The sequence below is a fragment of the Ceratotherium simum genome, chromosome 15, assembly GCF_057802395.1.
Source record: "Ceratotherium simum simum isolate JZ-2026a chromosome 15, ASM5780239v1, whole genome shotgun sequence".
Taxonomy (NCBI): Eukaryota; Metazoa; Chordata; class Mammalia; order Perissodactyla; family Rhinocerotidae; genus Ceratotherium; species Ceratotherium simum.
The window spans coordinates 34,065,724-34,089,844 of NC_141914.1; the positions used below are offsets into that span (position 1 = coordinate 34,065,724).

At 40.5% G+C, this 24,121-nt stretch overlaps 1 long non-coding RNA gene across 1 annotated transcript in view; it reads left to right on the forward strand.

Annotated features, from left to right (window-relative positions):
• Positions 1-2,395: 2,395 nt before the first annotated feature.
• Positions 2,396-24,121, forward strand: part of LOC147915162 (uncharacterized) — a 90,142-nt gene continuing 68,416 nt past the window's right edge. The window contains exon 1 of the long non-coding RNA XR_015554454.1: positions 2,396-2,634. This is a non-coding gene — a long non-coding RNA (uncharacterized LOC147915162). The remainder of the gene's footprint in view (positions 2,635-24,121) is intronic.

Consider the following 24,121-nt stretch of genomic DNA (forward strand, 5'->3'; position numbering starts at 1 on the left):
AACTATGAAACTAAGTGGCATGACACCACTGCTATCTATCCAGTCTGGACAGAGGTTTCCAGAGTCAGGACATGATTCACCATGTTCCTTTTCCTTGCCTCTGCAATCATGGAAGCTTGTATCAAAATGTAACTTCCATCAGCCTTTGTCCCTGAGTTTCTGTGATGAGCATAGCTCTCTTGTCCACTCACTTCAGACACATAATGAGTGAGCGAAAAATTTTGTAGCATTAAGCCACTGAACCAACATGAAGTGCTGTGATGAACTGTCAAACCTAGCTTTCTCTCATTCTGGTTCTCCTGCCCCCGCACCAGCCCCAGGCATTTGAGAAGGTGGAAGGAGGAAGTCTAAGTACCTTGTTTGGTGTTACGAGAATAGTCTTGCTGGTGCAGCAATACTAGGCATTTTGCCTGTAACTCTTCAGAAACAATATACCAGAGGCTGTTCTTGAACCTAGAATTTTGCTACCATGAAAGTAAGGGACTTATAAAGTAGGAAGTGTATTTTCACTGATGCTAAAATATGCAAAGGTATGCTTTCTTCTCCTTTCCAGAGTTCTGGAATCTCAGATTGATAAAGACCTTATAGGAAATGTTTTCAAATGTTCTTTCTGATACAGAATCTTCCACACCCCTTTGAAGTGAAATCCAGTTTTCATCTGAGTTTTCTCTTCAACAGGGAACTCACCTCTTCACAAGGCAACCAGCTCCATTTACATACAGCCTTGACTCTAATAGAATTCTTTTCTCTACGTTCAAATGAAATACGTGTCACTGCAATTTCTACCCAATAAAACTCCTAATCCTACCTCTTGGGGCCACATTTTAATCCTTACCCTTGATTGCCCTTAAAATATATTACAACAGCAAGCAAATCCCCTCAAATGGCATTCCTTGACATTTTCTCCAAAAGAAGGAACTTGAGTCACAAAATTGGTTTAGGGAGGAGACGATAATTATGGGGATGTAAAGTGATTTCCAGGTGGTCACAACATTATTATTATTATTATCATTATTGCAGTTGGAGTGAAAATTAGCAGGAAAGAAGTGAAACCTTCATGTCCTCATATCTTAAATGAGTCGATGAATCAAACTAATTCATCAAAAACGGCAAGAACCAAAAAGTTGGCAAGAGCTCTATTTTGGCAGGGAGAAATCTCAATTTCACATTTCTCTTTTTTACTCCCATCTCCTCTCACTTCCTATGTTGCTAATTGTCTAAAATGAAAATTCTGCTGCAATCTTACTGATAACTAGAAAGAGAGAGAGAAGTAGAAAGAGAAATAAACTGGTAAAGGTACAAAGTTACTAAGGATAAACTCAGAGATAAACAAAGGATGGCATAGAGGATGACACAGTCAGGGAGCAAAGAAACATTTCCCACGTAGGAAAACAAGCCCCATCTAACACTTCAAAACTTAAACAACTAAACTGCTCTGCATTTGGATCAGACATAGAAATGCAAAAGCAAAAGGGTTGGTGATATGATTAGTAGAAGCACAGGTGAAAGATTTAGAGCTTTTATTTATTTATTTTTTTACCATAATGGTATGGCCACTAAAAAAAGTAGTACAATTGCAGGCTATATTCATGATAGGGTGTTTCCAAACAGAAGGGGTATAGCGTGTTGTTGTGAGACCATACCAAGAATATGTTCTAGCTACCATGGCTTTCAAGAAAAGCAAACACCCTGGAAAGCATTAGGAGGAATTTGATTAGGTTGGTGAGGTGACAAAACCACGCCTTAAGAAAGAGGAATAAAGGCTTTCGAAGATGTTCACATTAGGTCAGAAAAAGCTCACGGAGAAATGTGAATGGCTCTTCTGGCAAAGAGGAATTAGAATTAATATTAAGAGGGGAAAGTTTTAGGAAGGCAAAATAGGGTTCAATATAAGGAAGCACTTTATAAACAATAGGAACCATCCAATGACATAGTAGGACATCTCAGACAGTAGAAAAGTTGAAGCACAGAGGCTATTGCTGGGGAGGCTTTAGGGCCAATTCAGGCATCCGATGAATACTCAAACTCAGTAGGTACTTAAAATATAAATATTGACCTCAGAAGGAGATGGTACCTTGAGATCTGGATTTGCTGTAGTCTTAAGAAAAGGCTCATCTAAGTAGGGGAGAGTCCTTGTGATATTGTGATTTATTATAAGAAATATGTGTTTGATCTTTGTTCCTGTTTCTGGCACAGAGCTCCTAAAATCCTTGGAATTTCCCAAGTGATGAGAGCCATAAAGGTGTCTTGTTTATGTTAATGGAGGTGACTTTCGGACCCCACCCAAAGGTGGGGGCTAGGTGCCTGGAGACCCAGCCATGTGATCAGAGGTCTGGAGTTTTCAGTCCTACCCCCTGGTGGGGGGTCGGGGTGTGAGATTGAATCAATTGCCGATGGCCAACAACTTAGTCAATCATGACTACGTAATGAAGTCACCATAAAAACCTAAAAGGACATCTCTTGGGTCTGTTTTTGGAGAGCTTCCATGTTAGGGAAGCAGAAGGCTTCTACGTACCACCTTGCTGGGGCGCAAGTTCCTAGTGGAGGACAGCAGAATCTTTGTTCGGGACCTCATCCTATGTATCTCTTCATCCGGCTGTTGATTCATATCCTCTGGAATAGATCAGTGATCTAGTAAGTAAAATGTTTCTTGAGTTCTGTGAGCCACTCTAGCAAGTTAATCAAACTGGACGAGGGCAGTCTTGTGAGACTGAGCCCTTTACCTGTGGAATCTGACTCTCTCTCCAGGTAGTGTGAGAATTGAGTTGAATTCTCAGACACCCTCCTGGCCCCCGAGAACTGCTTGTTGGTGTGGGGAAGCCTCCACGCACATGCTGGAATTGGGTCCAGGAAGCCTTTTCAATCCTGGACTAGAGTTCTAGGTTGTGCTTTCCATGAAACAATTTTGTGACTCTAAGCAAATTACTTTCTCTCTCTAGGCTTGTCTTTCCTTCTACAAAAGACAGGGGTTTGTACTTAGATCAGTGGTTTTCATACTTAAAATATTACACAGAAATATAAATAATTAAAATAAGTTAAATTTTTAAAAAATATACTCAAGTTGCAGTAGGAATGGGGTCTTTTTTCTCCCCAAGGCTTCTCATGGCAGCCTCTGAAGGGGCTCCTCAAAATCCCTTAGATTTTCTAAGCAGCATGGATTGGAAGCCATCTCCCCACTGACCTCTGCAAGCCTAGGGTTTGTTATTCTAAGCGTGATCCAGCATTTCCTATCTCAGAACCGGGAGAAGGATTCAGGGCTTTGAAAGCCATCAGGAAAGTTGCTTTAGGACTTGAGACATTTAGCACACATTCAGACACAATCCCCTCAACATTCTCTGAATCTTACTATTTCTGAGCCCATGTCTGTTACCTTTTTCCCAGGTCTGGAATATATTCCCACTTTCTTGCACTGGCTCAACTTCCATACACTCTTGACAATCTATCTAAAATTTCCTCCAGAAAGACTTCTTAAACCAGCCCCTCTGGGCCTGGCCCCGTGGTGTAGCGGTTAAGTGCTCACACTCAGCTCCTGGCAGCCCGGGTTCAGATCCCAGGTGCACACCGAGGCACTACTTGTCAGGCCGTGCTGTGGCGGCGTCCCATATAAAGTGAGGAAGATGGGCATGGATGTTAGCTCAGAGGCAGTCTTCCTCAGCAAAAAGAGGATTGGCATGGATGTTAGCTCAGGGCTGATCTTCCTCAAAAAAAAAAAAAAAAAAAACCAGCAGCCAGTCTTCCCCCATTCCTTTGCAATTTCTTGGAACACCACATTGTATACGTTTGCTTCGTCATTCCAAAGGACCTGTGAACTGCTTAAGGCAGCATAGTGAAAAATGTTTGGGGTTAGGAGTCATAGCTTCTCCACTTGCTAGTTGTGCAACCTTGGGTAAGTAACTAAACTTCTTTGAGATTCAGTTTCCTCATCTGTAAAATGGGAAAGGATGAACCACTCAAATGGGTTTTCGTGAGGATCAAATGAGATGTATGCAAAACACCTGGCACAAAGGAAAAACTTGATAAATTATTTCCATTCATCCTTTCCTTTGCCCCAGAGGAAATAAAATTAAAGTATTTCTTGGGGGAAGATCTTTTCGTGTTTTGTGACTTGGATATCCTACTCCCTGCTTTCCTTAGACTCAGTCGTTATTCAATATTTATAAACACTGAACATTTTTTAAAAAAATGGCTAAGTAAGGAGGAGAGAGTAATATTTCTTTCATTAGCAATGCTTTATAGAATGCATTTTTATGAATCTGATACTCACAACAACACACTGTGGTAGATATTATTCTCTCTCACATATGGCTGAGAAAATGGAGGCTAAGGATTAAGTGACTCACCCAAAGTCACTCACTAGTTAGAAGAACTGAGATTCAAAATTGGTCCTTCCTTATTCCAAAACTCACAATTTTTCTACTTTGTTTTGCTGCTTAAGTGGACCCTTCTTGATTTCTGCCCCTGGGAAAGTCTTAATGCTTCCTTTTAGTGTGGGTGCTGGAGAAAAGGTGAGATCTCATTCTAGATCAGAGAGCAAAGAGCAGCCAGGCCAGCCTCACCCTTACAGGAAACAGTCGGACCTAGCCTTGCCTCATCTGTTGGAATCCTTCCTGGTAGAGCTGCTCTGGGACATCAACGTTTACAGCCTTATCCCGTGGGAATAACTGTGGTTCCCTGGCACTTAAAGCCTGTGTCTGAGGAGTTAAACTTTTTGCCAGGGGAGTTCTTCATTTGTTCCAGCCTTGCCCTTGCTTGTCTCTAGATCCATCCATAGCTCACTCTCCACCTGCCAATACCCAGGATTTTGCAATCACCCTCAGGCTTTTGAGGAAGAGTCCTGTTTCCTCATGGGGTTGTCCGCAGTTCATTAAGGGCTGTTGCACCTGGCACAGCAGTTACAATGTCCCCTAAGCCCTTGGCTGAGACCCACAGGTCCAGACTGACCATTGAAATAAGCCCAGGCAATTCAGCAACCCCAAATTTGGGAGGTCTGTGTATAGAAAAACTCATAAAACTCTTGATGCAACAGTTGCTATCAGATTCCACCTACCTCCCTTCACCACATACCCAGCCGTCCACAACTCACCCTGATATGTAGTCCAGAAGAGTCATGCCACGTGCTCCTGAAGGGAGACTTGGCAACAGCCTTTCACTCCCCATTATGCATAACCGATAACTCACTGCTAAGAGTGCACCTCATGAAGGCAAACATTTCAGGCAAGGGCGGGTTTCTTCACTCCAGCTGAATTCATGACATAAGAACAGACTGCTGGCTCCACCCTGGTCTTAACAGAAGCACACTGACCTTCTGTGTGAAAGAAATATGCCTAGGAGCTTTCGACAGCAGATCACCATTATCCTCTTCCTTGTTTTGGTTTAGTCAGAAAAAATGGCAATCTAAATTAGGATTGAGATAAATGCACCATGCAGGAGCCACTCCCTCCTAAAAAAGCTTTGAGAACTGCATATTAATGAGGAAATGTCAGACAAAAAGTTACAGAATAGAATCATCAGTGTGATTCTTTTTTTTTTTTTAATTTTTGTTTATTGCAGTAACATTGGTTTATAACATTGTATAATTTCAGGTGTACATCGTTATACTTCTATTTCGGCATAGATTACATCATGTTCACCACCCAAATACCAATTACTACCCATCACCACACACATGTGCCAAATTATCCCTTCCCCTCTGGTAACCACCAATCCAATCTCTGTCTCTATGTGTTTGTTTATTGTTGTTATTATCTACTACTTAATGAAGGAAATCATACGGTATTGGACCTTCTCCCTCTGACTTATTTCATTTTGCATAATACCCTCAATGTCCATCCATGTTGTCACAAATGGCTGGATTTCATCGTTTCTTATGGCTGAGTAGTATTCCATTGTGTGTATATACCACATCTTCTTTATCCATTCGTCCCTTGATGGGCACTTAGGTTGCTTCCAAGTCTTGGCTATTGTGAATAACGCTGCAGTGAACACAGGGGTGCATGTATCTTTATGCATTGGTGTTTTCAAGTTCTTTGGATAAATACCCAGCAGTGGAATAGCTGGATCATATGGTAGTTCTATCCTTGATTTTTTGAGGAATCTCCATACTGTTTTTCATAGTGGCTGCACCAGTTTCTCTCCACATCCTCTCCAACACATGTTGTTTCCTGTCTTGTTAGTTATAGCCATTCTGACAGGAGTGAGGTGATACCTCATTGTAGTTTTGATTTGCATTTCCTTGATAGTTAATGATTTTGAACATCTTTTCATGTGTCTGTTGGCCATCTGTCTATCTTCTTTGGAGAAATGTCTGTTCAGGTCTTTTGCCCATTTTTTAATTGGGTTGTTAGTTTTTTTGTTGTTGAGGTGAATGAGTTCTTTATATATTTTGGAGATTAAGCCCTTATCAGATGTATGGTTTGCAAATATCTTCTCCCAATTGTTAGGTTGTCTTTTCATCTTGTTGATGGTTTCCTTTGCTGTGCAGAAGCTTTTTAGTTTGATGTAGTCCCATTTGTTTATTTTTTCTATTGTTTCTCTTGCCCGGTCAGACATGGTGCTTGAAAATATGTTGCTAAGATTGATGTTGAAGAGCGTACTGCCTATGTTTTCTTCTAGAAGTTTCATAGTTTTAGGTCTTACATTCAAGTCTTTAACTCAATTTGAGTTAATTTTTGTGTATGGTGTAAGGTAAGGGTCTACTTTGATTTTTTTGCATGTGGCTATCCAGTTTCCCAACACCATTTGTTGAAGTGACTTTCTTTTCTCCATTGTATGTTCTTGGCTCCTTTGTCAAAGATTAGCTGTCAATAGATGTGTGGGTTTATTTCTGGGCTTTCGATTCTATTCCATTGATCTGTGTATCTGTTTTTGTGCCAGTACCATACTGTTTTGGTTACTATAGCTTTGTAGTATATTTTGAAATCAGGGAATATGATACCTCCAGCTTTGTTCTTTTTTCTCAGGATTCCTTTAGCTATTCGGGGTCTTTTGTTGTTCCATATAAATTTTAGGATTCTTTGTTCTATTTCTGTGAAAAATGTTGTTGGAACTTTGATAGGGATTGCATTGAATCTATAGATTGCTTTAGGAAGTATGGACATCTTAACTATGTTAATTCTTCCAATCCAAGAGCATGGAATATCTTTCCATGTCTTTGTGTCTTCTTCAATGTCTTTCAGCAATGTTTTATACTTTTTGGTGTACAGAGCTTTCACCTCTTTGGTTAAGTTTATTCCTAGGTATTTTATTCTTTTTGTTGCAATTGTAAATGGGATGGTATTATTAATTTCTCTTTCTGCTACTTTGTTGTTAGTGTACAGAAACGCAACTGATTTTTGTATGTTGATTTTGTATCCTGCAACTTTACCATATTCGTTTATTACTTCTAAAAGTTTTTTGGATGATTCTTTAGGGGTTTCTATATATAAAATCATGTCATCTGCAAATAGTGACAGTTTCACTTCTTCCTTTCTAATTTGGATCCCTTATATTTCTTTTTCTTGCCTGATTGCTCTGTCTAGGACTTCCAGTACTATGTTAAATAGGAGTGGTGACAGTGGGCATCCTTGTCTGGTTCCTGTTCTTAGAGGGATAGCTTTCAGTTTTTCACCACTGAGGATGATATTAGCTGTGGGTTTGTCATATATGGCCTTTATTATGTTGAGGTACTTTCCTTCTATCCCCATTGTATTCAGAGTTTTTATCATAAATGGATGCTGGATCTTGTCAAATGCTTTCTATGCATCTATTGAGATGATCATGTGATTTTTATTCTTCATTTTATTAATGTGGTGTATTACGTTGATTGATTTGAGAATGTTGAACCGTCCCTGCATACCTGGAATAAATCCCACTTGATCGTGGTGTATAATCTTTTTAACGTATTGTTGTAGGCGATTTGCTAGTATTTTATTGAGGATTTTTGCATCGATGTTCATCAGTGATATTGGCCTGTACTTTTCTTTTTTTTGTGTTGTCCTTGTCTGGTTTTGGTATCAGGGTAATATTGGCTTCGTAGAATGAGTTAGGGAGCTTCCCCCCCTCCTCAATTTTTTGGAAGAGTTTGAGAAGGATAGGTATTAAGTCTTCTTTGAATGTTTGGTAGAATTCACCAGGGAAGCCGTCTGGTCCTGGACTTTTATTTTGGGGAGGTTTTTGATTACTGTTTCAATCTCCTTACTGGTGATTGGTCTGTTCAAATTCTCTCCTTCTTCTTGATCCAGTTTTGGAAGGTTGTATGATTCTAAGAATTTATCCATTTCTTCTAGATTGTTGAATTGGTTGGCATATAGCTTTTCATAATATTCTCTTATAATCTTTTGTATTTCTGAAGTGTCTGTTGTAATTTCTCCTCTTTCATTTCTGATTTTACTTATTTGTGCCTTCTCACTTTTTTTCTTGGTGAGTCTAGCTAAAGGTTTGTCAATTTTGTTTATCTTTTCAAAGAACAAGCTCTTGGTTTTATCAATTTTTTCTATTATTTTTTTAGTCTCTATTTCATTTATTTCTGCTCTGATTTTTATTATTTCCCTTCTTCTACTTATTTGGGGCTTTGTTTGTTCTTCTTTTTCCAGTTCCTTTAGGTGCATTCTTAGATTGCTTATTTGAGATTTTTCTTGTTTGTTGAGATAGGCCTGTATTGCTATAAACTTCCCTCTCAGAACTGCTTTCGCTGTATCCCATAAATTCTGGCATGTCGTATTTTCATTTTCATTTGTCTCCAGGTATTTTTTGATTTCTTCTTTGATTTCTTTGTTGACCCAGTTGTTGTTCAGTAGCATTTTGTTTAATCTCCATGTATTTGTGGCTTTTCTGATTTTCTCCCTATAGTTGATTTCCAGCTTCACACCGTTGTGGTCAGAAAAGATGCTTGGTATTATTTCAATCTTCTCAAATTTATGGAGACTTGTTTTGTGGCCTTATATGTGATCAATCCTGGAGAATGTTCCATGTACATTTGAAAAGAACGTGTATTCTTCCATTTTTGGATGGAATGCTCTGTATACCTACTAGGTCCATCTGTTTTAGTGTGTCATTTAAGGCCAATCTTTCCTTATTGATCTTCTGTTCGGATGATCTATCTGTTGGTGTAAGTGGAGTGTTAAAGTCCCCTACTATTATTGTGTTACTGTCTATTTCTCTTTTTATGTCTGTTAATAATGGCTTTATATATTTAGGTGCACCTACATTGGGTGCGTAGATATTTACAAGTGTTATATCCTCTTCTTGGATTGTTCCCTTGATCACTACGTAATGCCCTTCTTTGTCTCTTTTTACAGTTTTTGTTTTAAAGTCTATTTTGTCTGATATGAGTACTGCTACCCCAGCTTTCTTTTCATTGTCATTTGCGTGGAGTATCTTTTTCTATCCCTTCACGTTCAGTTTGTGAGTGTCTTTAGGTCTGAAGTGTGTCTCTTGTATGCAGCATATATATGGGTCTTGTTGTTTTATCCAGTCAGCCACACTATGCCTTTTAATTGGAGCATTTAGTCCATTGCCATTTAAAGTAGCTATTGATAAGTATGTACTTACTGCCATTTTTTAACTTTTTATTTTTTCTCAGTGTTTTAGTAGTCCTTCTCTGTTCCCTTCTCCTTCGATACAGAATTGATGGTATCTTTAGTTTGACTTCTGTCTGAAAGCTCTACTCTTTAACTCCGCTCCTCCCTTGTTTTATGTTTTTGATATATATCTAACCTCTTTTTTGTGCATTTGTATCCATTATCCTCTTATCATGGAAGTAGATAATTTTTCCTATTTGTGGTCTTCTCTTTCCCCTTAAATCAGTCCCTTTAACATTTCTTGTAGCACTGGTTTCTTGGTGACAAACTCCTTTAATTTTTGCTTGTCTGGGAAATTTTTGATCTCTCCTTCCATTTTGAATGATAACCTTGCTGGGTAGAGTATTCTTGGCTGTAAGTTTTTTCCTTTTAGCACTTTAAATATATTGTGCCACTCTCTTCTAGCCTGTAAGGTTTCTGCTGAGAAGTCAGCTGATAGCCTTATGGGGCTTCCTTTGTATGTAACTTGTCTTTCTCTTGTGGCTTTTAGGATTCTCTCTTTACCTTTAATTCTGGACATTTTGATTATGATGTGTCTTGCTGTGGGCCTCTTTGGGTTTTTCTTGTGTGGGGCTCTCTGTGCTTCCTGTACCTGGATGTCTGTTTCCTTACTTAGATTAGGGAAGTTTTCATCTATTATTTCTTGAAATAGATTCTCTGCCCCTTTGTCTCGCTCTTCTCCTTCCCGGACACCTATACCATGGATGTTAGTGTGCTTGATGTTGTCCCAGAGGTCCCTTAGACTGTCCTCACTCTTTTTAATTCTTTTCTCTTTTACCTGTTTGGCTTGGGTAGTTTCTTCTACTCTTTCATCCAGCTTGCAGATCCGTTCTTCTGTATCCTCTACTCTGCTTTTGAGTCCCTCTAGTGAATTTTTCATTGCCAGTATCATATTCTTCATTTCTGATTGGTTCTTTTTTATATCTTCCATTTCTTTGTTGACATTCTCACTGAGTTCATTTTTCTTCTCCCCAGATCAGTGAGCATCCTTAACACTCTTAGTTTGAATTCTTTGTTGGGTAGGTTGCTCATCTCTGTTTCACTTAGTTTCTTTTCTGGGGTTTTGTCCTGTTCCCTTACTTGGAATGTATTCCTTTGCCTCCTCATTTTGCCTCTTTCCTTGTGCGTGTGTCCACGTATTAAGTAGGTCAGCTACGTCTCCTGCTCTTGTATAGGTGACCTTATACAAGTGATGCCTTAGGAGTCCTGCAGTGTGCTTCCCTCAGTTCTCAATGTTCCAGGGGTGACCCCTATGTGGGCTACGTGCGTCCTTCTGTTGTGGCCTGTTTGCTCTCCCTGTATGCGCCCAGGTAGGCCGAGTTATGCTCCTGGTCAGCTGTTGTAATGCTCAGCTATTTGTAGTTGTTGTGGGCCCTTCAGTCTTTATCAGGTGTGGGGAGCCCCAGCACAGTTGGCTGCAAGTTCTAATACCACATTTGTGTTGCAGTATTTCTTTTAAGTGAGTAGGCCCCCAGCGTGGCAGGTTGTTAGGCTCAGGGGCTTATAATTGCTATAAGCCTCCAGCCTTTAGGTCTCTTGTCAGCTCTCTGAGGATTGCAGCTGAGTGGGGCTGGCCTCAGGCACGGGAGCACCTAATTGTTTCAGGCTTTGGAAGGTGGGGCAAACCCCCTATGTGGGTCTTTGAGAAGCACAAGTCTTCTGCAGCTGACAAGCCCTGCCGCCTACAGGCCCACACATTCCTGCCCCGTGTGCGCGCCCCGACCTCCCGAAGCAGACCCAGACTTTCCACCACAGGAGCCCCACACACTCCACCACTGCCCCACACTCTCCACCCGCTCCTTGTGCACACCCTGCCCCACTGAAGTCAGCTCAGTTGCCAGGCTGCAGAGAATCCAGTCACCAATCTATGCAGGCCCACACGTTGCCTCAGGGCTTGTTGTTGGGTGGGGCCAGTCTCTAGGGTGGGCTGCCTGCCCTGGCTGAGCTGGATTAAATCGGTGCTCTAGCAGGTGGGGCAGACCCTGGGCTAGCAGGCCCCAGGGAGAACTCCAATGGCATCTGTGTCAGCACGCCCACACCAGGCCACAACAATGGCCGCCGCCAATGTCCCAGTCCCTGGAGAGGTCTCACCTCTCACCGAGATGCACTCAGGGCCTATTAGGTGAGTCTCTTTTCACCACAGCACTGTGCACCTTTCTTTCTGGTGATTCTACGATGCTTTCTGAAATGGGTGAGTTTGCATGCGGGCCCTTTAAGAGTGGTTTTAATTTCTTTGTGAACCAGCTTTTCTGGGGATACTCCCCAATGCTTTAGTAGCCAGCAAATTCAGTTATTCTGCCACTCGTCTTGGTTTTGCTGGGTCCACAAAATGCCCCCAGTGGAGGCGCTCCCAGCTCAGGGCCCGGCTCCTCTAGGGAGGCTGCGTACCTGTGAGTTGCTCCCGGGCGGCCGTGACGCTGGCGGCTTGGCTTGTGAAGGCGGCGTTTTTCCTCTCCAGAAGGGAGTCTCTGCCTCTTCCACCTCAATTAGGATATCCGTTGTAGCAGGAGTTCCTCTTATCCAGTTTTCAGTTCTGTCTCAGGGGTAATTTTTCCACGAGTAGTTGTAAATTGGCTGTGTACGTGGGAGGAGGTGAGTTCAGAGTCTGCCTACGCCGCCATCTTGACTCAGCTCCAGCGTGATTCTTTCTACATGTCCAACATATTTGACAAAGTTGCAAAGAATGAAAAACTCACCAGGAGTGTTGGGGCCCTTGCCCTCTAATAACAATGGAGATTGTGGAGTGTTGTTACCTGTAGGCTCTGAGGCAATATGGAAACCAGAATTTATTGCTTGGGTACCTACTATTTGCCAGGCATTGTGTAAATGGCTTATACATTTGCCTCATTTTTTCCTTTCGACAACATGTGAAGTAGGTATTATAATGACCATTTTCAGATGAGGAAATTGAGGCTCAGATGACAGAAAGTCAGTAAGTGCAAGAGTGGATTCAATTCCTCCTCCATCTAACTACAGAGATTCTTCGACTATTCTATGCTGAATAAGTAGCCATCGTGTTCTCCATCTCTAGTCCTTGCTGATCTATTGCATTCCTGGTCCTTCAGATGTCATTGTAGTGAACATGTATTGAGTGCCATCCACATACCCACTACTTGAGAAGGTATAATAGAACTAGAAAACAGCTGAGACCCTCTCCTTGAGAGGTTTCAAAACTACAAGAACTGCATGCAAGAAATTTACAAGTAGGTTCAGAATTGTGAGGTGAGATGCAGACTGGACCTACGTGCCAAGGCGATGCTCAATGAGGGAAGGGCGACCACAAGCCCTAGGAAGTCCACATGGAAGAAGTGGTCTCTGAAAGATGAGGCCTATTTTAGGCAGAGAGTTAGGCCTAAGGAAGATTGTGGGTCAGCCTTACGCATCACTTGGACTTTTTTTTCCCGTAGAAAAGAGATTTCTTTTCAGTCTTTATTTTGGAATGTAGAGTAATCACAAAAATGGTTCTACAAGGCACATCCACTCTTCAACTCAACAGGCTCATCCACTGTCTCTGTCTTACTCTAGAGACCATGCCGTGGTAGAGAGATGATAGAGTATAAATTGGAATTCTCGTCCTTGCTCAGCTGTGTGACGCTGGCAAGTGTTTTCCTGCATGGGTCCTCAGTTTCCCCAACAATAAAATGGGGTACTGGAAGGATAATCTCTGAGGTTGCTTCCAGTGCTGGCATGACATAGGTCCTCTCAGAAAGCTCATGTTTTGAACCATAGTAGAATGAGCACTAGAATGAGAGTCAGGCGCCATTGGTCTCAGGACTGGCCTGGTCCTAACTAGGTGTGTGATCTTAGATAACTGCTTTTCACTCTCTGGGTTTCAGTTTTCCCATCTATAAAATGTCCAAGCTGGAGGAATTCTGTAAAGTCCCTTTCCACTGTGACATTTAATGAATCTAAATATCCTATCTTAAATTATTCCTAATAAAAATATCCATATGGATAAGAAAATAAAAGAAACAAAATAGACCTCCTGAAGGCACCAAATTGAGTATTTGATGTTATTCAATTGGTTTTGACTGGAATATAGCATCTTTTGCACAAACAATGACTCAGAAAATTAATTCGCCTCTGCTTTAATTAGATAATAATTATGTTTAATGCCAATTAAAATACCACATCTGAGCCAATTCACTGCAGCAAGGTGTACTTAATGCAGGAAACATGCCATGTGGAGCTGGGTTGATGACTAAGGCTCTGGGGCTCTTGATTTCCAGATAGGCACCCAGAGCTCCGAACCACAGGACGAAAATTCCCAGAGGCCATGGGTGCAGCCCACACTGATGAAATTTTACATGCCTTAGCTCTCTTCATCAGATTATCTTGCAGGTCCCATTATTAGCGTTAAAGACACAGAGAAAATCTAATAACAGTGCCGAATTGTCCAGATGCATTTCCAGAAGCCTAATTATTTTTGCCCAGTGCAGCATCATTCCAGAAAATTCCAGTTATGGCTGGACTAAAGAGACTTGTTGACTTCTCTGAACTTTGGTATGATATCATGCATTAGGTTCCTGCATAGTTGAGATAGTGGAATCATTGAATAATAATAATAAAGCTTTCCCTGCTGTTGCAACCGGATACAATCTTTCTTTCCTTTGAAACAACATGACTTTGGTTTATGCCAGTTTAAGGCAGCCACAGTATGCTGTATTAGATTTTATTTTTTTGCATAATTGTGTTGTATTCCACTTCGATTGTGTCTTATTTTCTTGACTCAATAGCTATATTAGTAAAGGCTGCTTTTTAAAGTAGTTTATAATATATAAGATTTTCCCATGCATTAATAATACTTTTAAAGTCTCACAAGAATTTTTGAACTTTGGGCAGGTACTATTGTCCCTTTTTACAGATAAGAAGATTGACACTCAAGAAGTTTAAGTGGTTTGCCCAAATTCACAGATCTAGCCGCCCCACCCCCCACCCCATGCCTAACTGCCTCTAGACACTACTCTACGCACAGTAGGAACTCAATAAGTGTCAAAATGAAAGGATGAAAAATTGTCTTCTTCCTTCCTAAGGGAAGTCCCCCAAGGAGCATAGAATTTAGGGCTACATAAGGAAGATCTTTGTTGTTTCTATGCACAAGCGGTCAATGATTGTCTGATGGTGAGACCTGAAAGAAACAGCTAATATGGAGTTAAACATTTCCAGCTATAAAACCAAGTGTTATCAATTAAAAATGACCACAAAACCATGGCCACCTCTGAAAGGCAGAGACTAATTCCTCTCCCTTTGAACCTGGGCTGGCCTTTGTGACTTGCCTGACCAATAAAATTGGCAGAAGTGACATTCTGAGACTTGCAAGGCTAGATCATAAGAAGTTTTGCAGCTGGGCATCCTGGAATATTTCTCTGGGATCCCTGAGTTGCCATGAAGATCAGCTACTCTGAAGTCACCATGCTGGTAAGGCCATGTGTAGGTGTGCTTGTTAATAGTCCCAGACTAATCCTAGCCTGCCAGCCATTACCTCCAAGGCACAAGACATGTGAATGAAGCTGCCCAAGGGACTCTAGACCAGCCATCTGCTGCTTTAATACTATCAGATGATCTCAGTTAATGCCATGTGGAGCAAAAATATTGCTCAGTAGAGCCCGTCCAGAATTCCTGACACACAAAATCATGAGATTTAATAAAATGGTTATTGTTTTAAGTCACTTGCTTTGGGGTAATTTGTTACTCAGCAATAGATAATTGGAACACCAAATTATAAAGAAATTGAAAAAGGGCTAATTATACCATGTAATGTGCCGTTTATTTCTTCAGTGAAATTAGAAGCTAAAATGTATGTCATGGCACCGTATCTACTACTTTTCCCTAAAAATTCAGAAATCAACTGTAGCTGCCCAAGTCCAGATCCTTTTCCCTTCTCTATTATAAATTCAATAAATCTGCTGGAAGTACCCTGTTCTAGATACCGTACTAACTAATGATGATGAACTTAAAGCCTCATATGGGATAAAAATGTATAAATTAATAATTATGACAGAGATTAATTGCCATGGTGGTTAAGTCCATGGTCCTTGGAGTCAGACGACTGGGATTAAAATGAGTTCTGCAGCTGGGGCCGGCCAGGTAGCATAGTGGTGAAATTTGAGTGCTCTGCTTCTGTGGCCCGGGGTTCATGGGTTGGGAACCCAGGTGCGGAGGTACACGCTGCTCATCAAGCCATGCTGTGGCAGCGTCCCACATACAAAAAATAGAGGAAGATTGGCACAGATGTTAGCTCAGGGACAATCTTCCTCAAGCAAAAAGAGGAAGATTGGGAACAGATGTTAGCTCAGGGACAATCTTCCTCACACACACACACACACAAAATTAGTGCTGCAGCAAGCACTTTTTTTTGTGTGTGTGAGGAAGATCAGCCCTGAGCTAACATCCATGTCAATCCTCCTCTTTTTGCTGAGGGAAGACTGGCCCTGAGCTAACATCCATGCCGATCTTCCTCCAATTTATATGGGACGCCGCCACAGCATGGCCTGACAAGCAGTGTGGTGGTGTGTGCCCAGGATCCGAGCCCGGGCTGCCGGTAGCAGAGCACGCGCACTTAACCGCTAAGCCACGCGGCCGGCCCCAAGCACTTTCTAGCTTAATGATCTTGGGCAAATTTTTAGCATCTTAGAACCTCAGTTACCTCAACTCTGAAATAGGGATATTATCAAGACCTACCCTAAAGATTTATTTTGAGGATTAAATGAGATATGATATATAACAATTATTAACTAGAAATGATTATTCAAGCAAATAATTTCAACATACTATATGTAATTGGGGTATGCAAAAGGAGCAATGGGAGCATCAAGGAGAGACCCACCATACTGAGGGCATGTGACTTCACGAGGGTGTCAGGGAGAGTGGAGCTAGTTGAGGTTTAGTATACAGCAAAAGTAAATCCATGCCTGAAATAGATATCTTTCCTTGTAGGACAAGCTGCTGGCTCTCCTAGTGTGGAAAGGTCTGATGTAGTCAACCAGCTACCAATGGCCAATTAGTTTCCTGGAGAAATAGTGCCATATCAAGAGGTCAATGTTGGTCTCTCTTGCTGACATATTGGATATTCATAGTTAGCTGTAGCTAAGTCAACCTTGGCAAGTGGGAGTCTGCTGTTGAGCCCAGGTGTAGACTTCATCTCTGCCACCATGGCCACTCCATTCATCTGCTAGCTGTGCCAGTTTTGGAGTGGTCAGTGGCGAAGGCTGCCTAATTTCAACTGGCCAAGTTATTTTTTTCCACTTGGTTGTTCAGTGTTTCTTTGGTGTTGTCTGGTCAGTGTTAACATGTGATACAAAAATATTCACACTTTGTGTCCACCCCTATGTATCCATTCCCATACCCCAGATCTTTTTTCCAATATTCTTCACCAGACATCTAGGCTATTGGCTATGACCTAGGGATCTAAATATATTCACTCCTTGGACCACATCTCCCACAAAAAAGGTATAACCAGGTTTACTGCTCAACTCTATGCATTGGGAATATTTTTCTTCTCAATAGTCTTTCAGGGCTAACTCTGAATGTGGTTATAATGCGGTACCATCTATTTTTGGCTTGTACCTCAAAACCAAGCTGACCCATCTGTAATCCAAGCTTGGGTTTTTTCCTCCTCATTCAAGATCCCCCATGTGATCTTAAGTGCAAGCCAGAGGAGGGTGACTGGTACAACTGTGGTAAGTGACATTGAAGTTTGGACTACATACTCCTGCAGTGTATCACATCCCTGCTCAGGCTCAATTCCAGAAATACCATTTCCAATACATAATGGGCTACTGCTGGGCCCACCCAACTTTATTATTTGGTAGATGTCTCAGAATCATGTAGTTCCAAATTCATGATAACTTGATATCCCATGGTCAAACATTCTCTCTCTACCAGAGACCAGTAACATGTCAAGAGCTGTTTTTCAAAGGGCATATAATTCTCTAGTGCTGATGGCATAGCCTTGCTTCAAAATCTCAAGGGCCTATCCTGCAATTCTCTAACTGGAGCTTGCTTTAGGCTCCATACTGTTTCTTTTCCCGCCACTGACACCTCCAACATCATAGTGTCTACAGGGTCATTTGGCCCAAGTGGCAGGGCTGATTCTACTGTGGACTGGATCTGCTGCAGAACCCTTTCCTGCTCCAGGGCCCACTCAAGGCTGGCAGATTCCATGTCACCCAGTATATGGGCCAGAGTTGTAGTCCTAGATGTATAATGTTTTTTCTCCAGAACCCGTAGAAACCTACCATGTGCTGTGCTTCCTTCTTTGTGGTGTGGGGTGTAAGATTCAGATTTTTTTTTCACCTCGGAGGGAGTATTCTGCATAATTCTAACCAACCCCAAATAAAGGAGAGGGAAGGAAGGAAGAGAGGTTAGGTGGGTCTGAGGATCTAACGTATAACATGGTGACTATAGTTGATAACACTGTACTGTATAGTCGAAATTTGCTGAGGGTAGAATGTAAATGTTCTCATATATATATATGATATATAAATAATATCTAAATATATTATAAATACATAAATATGTGAGGTGATGTATGTGCTAATTAACTAGATGGGAAGAATCCTTTTACAATGTATACTTACATCAAATCATCATGACTTACACTTTAAATATCTTACATTTTTGTCAATTATACCTCAATAAAGCTGAAAAAAAAAAGATTGGATGGTTTGGTAGAGGTATGAATTATAAGGAAAGTTCAACAAGGCTATCAGGAATCCTTGAGCAAAAGCTTCTCATCAAGGGACCTTCATCCTCTGGGAATGGCCCTGCCTCAGTGTGCCTGCAGAGTTCAATCCTAGGCTGGGAACAGCTGTGGGAAGTGTAGTCTCAGTGTAAATGTCGTTCATATGGATGTCAGAGTGCACCACCTGAGGCCCAGGTCAATTACGCTCTCTACAGTCAGAAATCAGAAACAAAACTGTCTCTTATTGTTACATTGATCCAAATTGAATTGAATTCAGAAACAGAGACCAAGTCACATTAGCACATTATGATTGCAAGTAACCCCTCAAGCAGGAATTGTTCCTATATTTATTCCCAAGTTCACTAGCTTTATTCCAACCAACTCCTACACCCTACTCAACTCCATCAGTTTTTTGCCATTGTTGACAGACAAGTAAAGGAAATGCCTTATAGAAATTTCAGTCTAGGGGACCGGCCACGTGGCTTAGTGGTTAAGTGCGCACGCTCTGCTACTGGTGGCTGGGGTTCGGATCCCATGTGCGCACCGATGCACCACTTATCAGGCCGTGCTGAGGCTGCGTCCCACATACAGCAACTAGAAGGATGTGCAGCTATGACATACCACTATCTACCAGGGCTTTGGGGAGAAAAAGGGAAAAAAAAGGAGGAGGATTGGCAATAGATGTTCGCTCAGGGCTGGTCTCCCTCAGCAAAAAGAGGAGGATTGGCATGGATGTTAGCTCAGGGCTGATCTTCCTCAAAAAAAAAAAAAAAAAATTTCAATCTGACAAGGAAAGGTAGTACTTTTCACTACTTCCAAGTTTACCACCTGAAACTCATTTCTAGAAGCAGTTCATGAACAATCTTCATGCTGTTGTACAAGAGTTAGCAAACTTTCTATACAGGGTCAGATAGTGAATGTTTGCAGTTTTGCGGGCCATACGGTCTCTGTTGGAGCTCTGTCATTGCAGCATGAAGGCAGCTATAGATAATGTGCAGACAAATGGGCAAGGCTGTGTTTCAATAAAACTTTACAAAAACAGGAGGCTGGCCTGATTTGGCCCATGGGCTATAGTTTTCCTATCCTTGCTAAACTGGAAAGGGACCAAAAATTGAGGCTCACAATCCCTGTTCTTAACTCTTCTAATCAACAAAATGTCACCTTAGAAAGTTTACTTTTTTCTCAGTTTCCCCTTATGTAGCATATCCCTGTGCTCATAGCACCTGGCACAGTGTCTGATGCACGGTAAACAATAAAATTTGCTGAGTCAACAAATGCATAACTCCATGATAGACTTTGGCTGGATGGCTGCTACTTTTCTTTCAAATCTAATATCCTCTGAAAATGTCATCTAATCTAGGTAGTTAAATTTATCTCCATGCCTCTACAAATCATGGATTTTGCGTATCCCCATGCTAATGAGATTAAATAAAAATGCAAAGAGTTCTAATCATCTAAATTAAATATGTGTGGACCCACACTCAAGGGCATTGTTGAAGAGTTTGAGATGTCTCTCTAAGCCTGCCAATCATTCTGACTCAAAGGAATCCCAAAGGGAAAAAAAAAAAGTCCAGTTTGGAAATGAACAAGATTATATTAATGTAGCCCTTGACTTTGCATCCATAATCCTGTGTTCAGTGATACAGACTTTAGCTTGTTTACCATGAGCTACTAAGCAAGTCCATTTTCATTTTTCTTCTTTGTAACAAGAGAGCTCTAATACCTACCTTTTACCTGTATCACATACAAGGCATAATAAGTGAAACACCAGATGTGTTTCAAGAATTTTGCTATAGATTTAGAACAAAATCATGAACGTGAGAATGGTAGGGACCTTATATGTCACGTAATCCTCTTTTTATGTTGGGAAACTAAAATTCAGAGTAATTTTCTAAAAAGATTATACACAGATCAGGCCACTTCTCTATTTAAAATCCTTCAATGACTTCCTAATCATTCATTCACTCAAGAGATGAAGTATAGTTATAAACCTACAGAGAAGTGCTACAAATAAAGAGTACTATGCAAAACAGGGCGGATCTTGATTCAGGTGTTTAAGCTACAATATGAAGGATGAGTAGTGGTATCCTAGGCAAAGGCTGGGAGTAAGAACATATGAGGTAGAGTAGATAATAGCATATGAGAAGGTCCTGAGGAGAAAAAGGAATGAGATACCTTCTGGTAACCAAGTATAGTATGTCAGGGTGAGGAGAAAAGTAGTATAAAATGATGTTAGTGACTTAGACGGGGGCCAGATCTTATTAAGGATGGGAATCCAAAGAAGAAATTTTTGCATGAGAATACTATGATCACATTTGTATTAAAAATGATCTTCTATTCTAACTGCTTTGTAGAAGCCTATTAAAAGAAGTAAGATGAGAAGTAGGGTGATGAGTTAGGAAGCTATTACAGTAACCCAAGGGCAGATGATGGTGGCTTGGATAGAATCATGGCAGAGGAGATGGAGAAATCTGGGATATATATATATATATATATATATTTTTAATTTTTTGTTTATTGCAGTAACATTGGTTTATAACATTGTAAAAGTTTCAGGTGTACATCATTGTACTTCTATTTCTGCATAGATTACATCATGTTCACCACCAAAATACTAATTACAACCCATCACCACACACATGTACCGAATTATCCCTTTCACCCTCCTCCCTCCCCCCTTCCCCTCTGGTAACCACCAATCCAATCTCTGTCTCTATGTGTTTGTTTATTGTTGTTATTATCTACTACTTAATGAAGGAAATCATACGGTATTGGACCTTCTCCTTCTGACTTATTTCACTTTGGCTTATACCCTCAATGTCCATCCATATTGTCACAAATGGCTGGATTGCATCGTTTCTTATGGCTGAGTAGTATTCCATTGTGTATATATACCACAGCTTCTTTATCCATTCGTCCCTTGATGGGCACTTAGTTGCTTCCAAGTCTTGGCTATTGTGAATAACGCTGCAATGAACACAGGGGTGCATGTACCTTTGCAAATTGGTGTTTACAAGTTCTTTGGATAGATACCCAACAGTGGAATAGCTGGATCATATGGTAGTTCTATCCTTGATTTTTTGAGGAATCTCCATACTGTTTTCCATAGTGGCTGCACCAGTTTGCACTCCCACCAGCAGTGTATGCGAGTTCCCTTCTCTCCACATCCTCTCCAACACATGTTGTTTCCTGTCTTGTTAATTATAGCCATTCTGACGGGCGTGAGGTGATATCTCATTGTAGTTTTGATTTGCATTTCCCTGATAGTTAGTGATTTTGAACATCTTTTCATGTGTCTGTTGGCCATCTGTCTATCTTCTTTGGAGAAATATCTGTTCAGGTCTTTTGCCCATTTTTTAATTGGGTTGTTAGTTTTTTCGTTGTTGAGATGCATGAGTTCTTTATATATTTTGGAGATTAAGCCCTTATCAGATGTATGGTTTGCAAATATCTTCTCCCAATTGTTAGGTTGTCTTTTCGTTTTATTGATGGTTTCCTTTGCTGTGCAGAAGCTTTTTAGTTTGATGTAGTCCCATTTGTTTATTTTTTCTATTGTTTCTCTTGCCCGGTCAGATGTGGTGTTTGAAAAGATGTTGCTAAGACCGATGTCGAAGAGCGTACTGCCTATGTTTTCTTCTAGAAGTTTCATAGTTTCAGGTCTTACATTCAAGTCTTTAATCCATTTGGAGTTAATTTTTGTGTATGGTGTAAGGTAAGGGTCTACTTTCATTTTTTTGCATGTGGCTATCCAGTTTTCCCAACACCATTTGTTGAAGAGACTTTCTTTTCCCCATTGTATGTTCTTGGCTTTTTTGTCAAAGGTTAGCTGTCCATAGACGTGTGGGTTTTTTTCTGGGCTTTCGATTCTATTCCATTGATCTGTGTGTCTGTTTTTGTGCCAGTACCATGCTGTTTTGGTTACTATAGCTTTGTAGTATATTTTGAAATCAGGGAGTGTGATACCTCCAGCTTTGTTCTTTTTTCTCAGGATTCCTTTAGCTATTCGGGGTCTTTTGTTGTTCCATATAAATTTTAGGATTCTTTGTTCTATTTCTGTGAAAAATGTTGTTGGAACTTTGATAGGGATTGCATTGAATCTATAGATGGCTTTAGGAAGTATGGACATCTTAACTATGTTAATTCTTCCAATCCAAGAGCACGGAATATCTTTCCATTTCTTTGTGTCTTCTTCAATTTCTTTCAGAAATGTTTTATAGTTTTCGGTGTACAGATCTTTCACCTCTTTGGTTAAGTTTATTCCTAGGTATTTTATTCTTTTTGTTGCAATTGTAAATGGGATGGTATTCTTAATTTCTCTTTCTGCTACTTCGTTGTTAGTGTACAGAAATGCAACTGATTTTTGTATGTTGATTTTGTATCCTGCAACTTTACCATATTCGTTTATTACTTCTAAAAGTTTTCTGGTGGATTCTTTAGGGTTTTCTATATATAAAGTCATGTCATCTGCAAATAGTGACAGTTTCACTTCTTCCTTTCCAATTTGGATCCCTTTTATTTCTTTCTCTTGCCTGATTGCTCTGGCTAGGACTTCCAGTACTATGTTAAATAGGAGTGGTGACAGTGGGCATCCTTGTCTGGTTCCTGTTCTTAGAGGGATAGCTTTCAGTTTTTCACCACTGAGGATGATATTAGCTGTGGGTTTGTCATATATGGCCTTTATTATGTTGAGGTACTTTCCTTCTATCCCCATTGTATTCAGAGTTTTTATCATAAATGGAGGCTGTATCTTGTCAAATGCTTTCTCTGCATCTATTGAGATGATCATGTGATTTTTATTCTTCATTTTATTAATGTGGTGTATTATGTTGATTGATTTGCGAATGTTAAACCATCCCTGCATACCTGGAATAAATCCCACTTGATCATGGTGTATAATCTTTTTAACGTATCGTTGTATGCGATTTGCTAGTATTTTGTTGAGGATTTTTGCATCGATGTTCATCAGTGATATTGGCCTGTAATTTTCTTTTTTTGTGTTGTCCTTGTCTGGTTTTGGTATCAGGGTAATGTCAGCTTCAATGAACAAAGCTTGGCAAATCATTGGAAAAGATGATTATGCTATGTATTACTGTATCTGTGTAATATGACACAAGGAAGGTACTTAGTAAAAATCTTTTGACTCAATGTTTAAGACCCAGAAAGGTGAAGTGAGATCACATGGTCAAGGAAAACTGAGCACAAACTAGAACCTAGTAACTCTTAACTCTTGTTCAAGGGCTTTTTCTTTCTACTATTCTACCACTCTGCCTCACCAGTAGTAGAAATTTAGCATAGTAGTTCTCTTATACAAATGAAAATTTGTACAATTTTATGTCAGCTGGACCTAAGTTTGAATTCTGTCTTCTTGACTTGTTACTCAGGTAATTTTTCAAGCTCTCAATGAATCCATTTCCTTATATAAAAATGATGACAACTTATTAAACAAAAATTTACTGTGTGAGTATTAATCATCTGACTCAATTCTAATGCTAAGACAACAATAGAGAAAGAACCTGTCAATCATGGAGATGACTTTTTTGTTGGGGAAGAATAAATATGCATGTTACTGTCTCTGCTCCACCCCTGCCTCTTCTGTAACGTGGGTGACTAGAAGCCTGCATTTCTTTTACTGCCTTGTCAGCTGACTTCTGGCTAAGTTCAGTGAATGGGAGGCATTGGTGGTAGATTAGAATGCAGAGGGCAGAAGAAGATTCGTTTACCTTGTCTTGGGAAGTGTCTCAGGCAGTGGCAGCAACAGTGGCAACAAGTGTGTGTTTCTGGATTCGTGCTCAGGACCAGTCTATGATGTACTATGTCAACAAGGGTCCTTTCAGGAAAATAGGAGTCACTTTATATATTTCCAACAGAGGAAATTTATTGT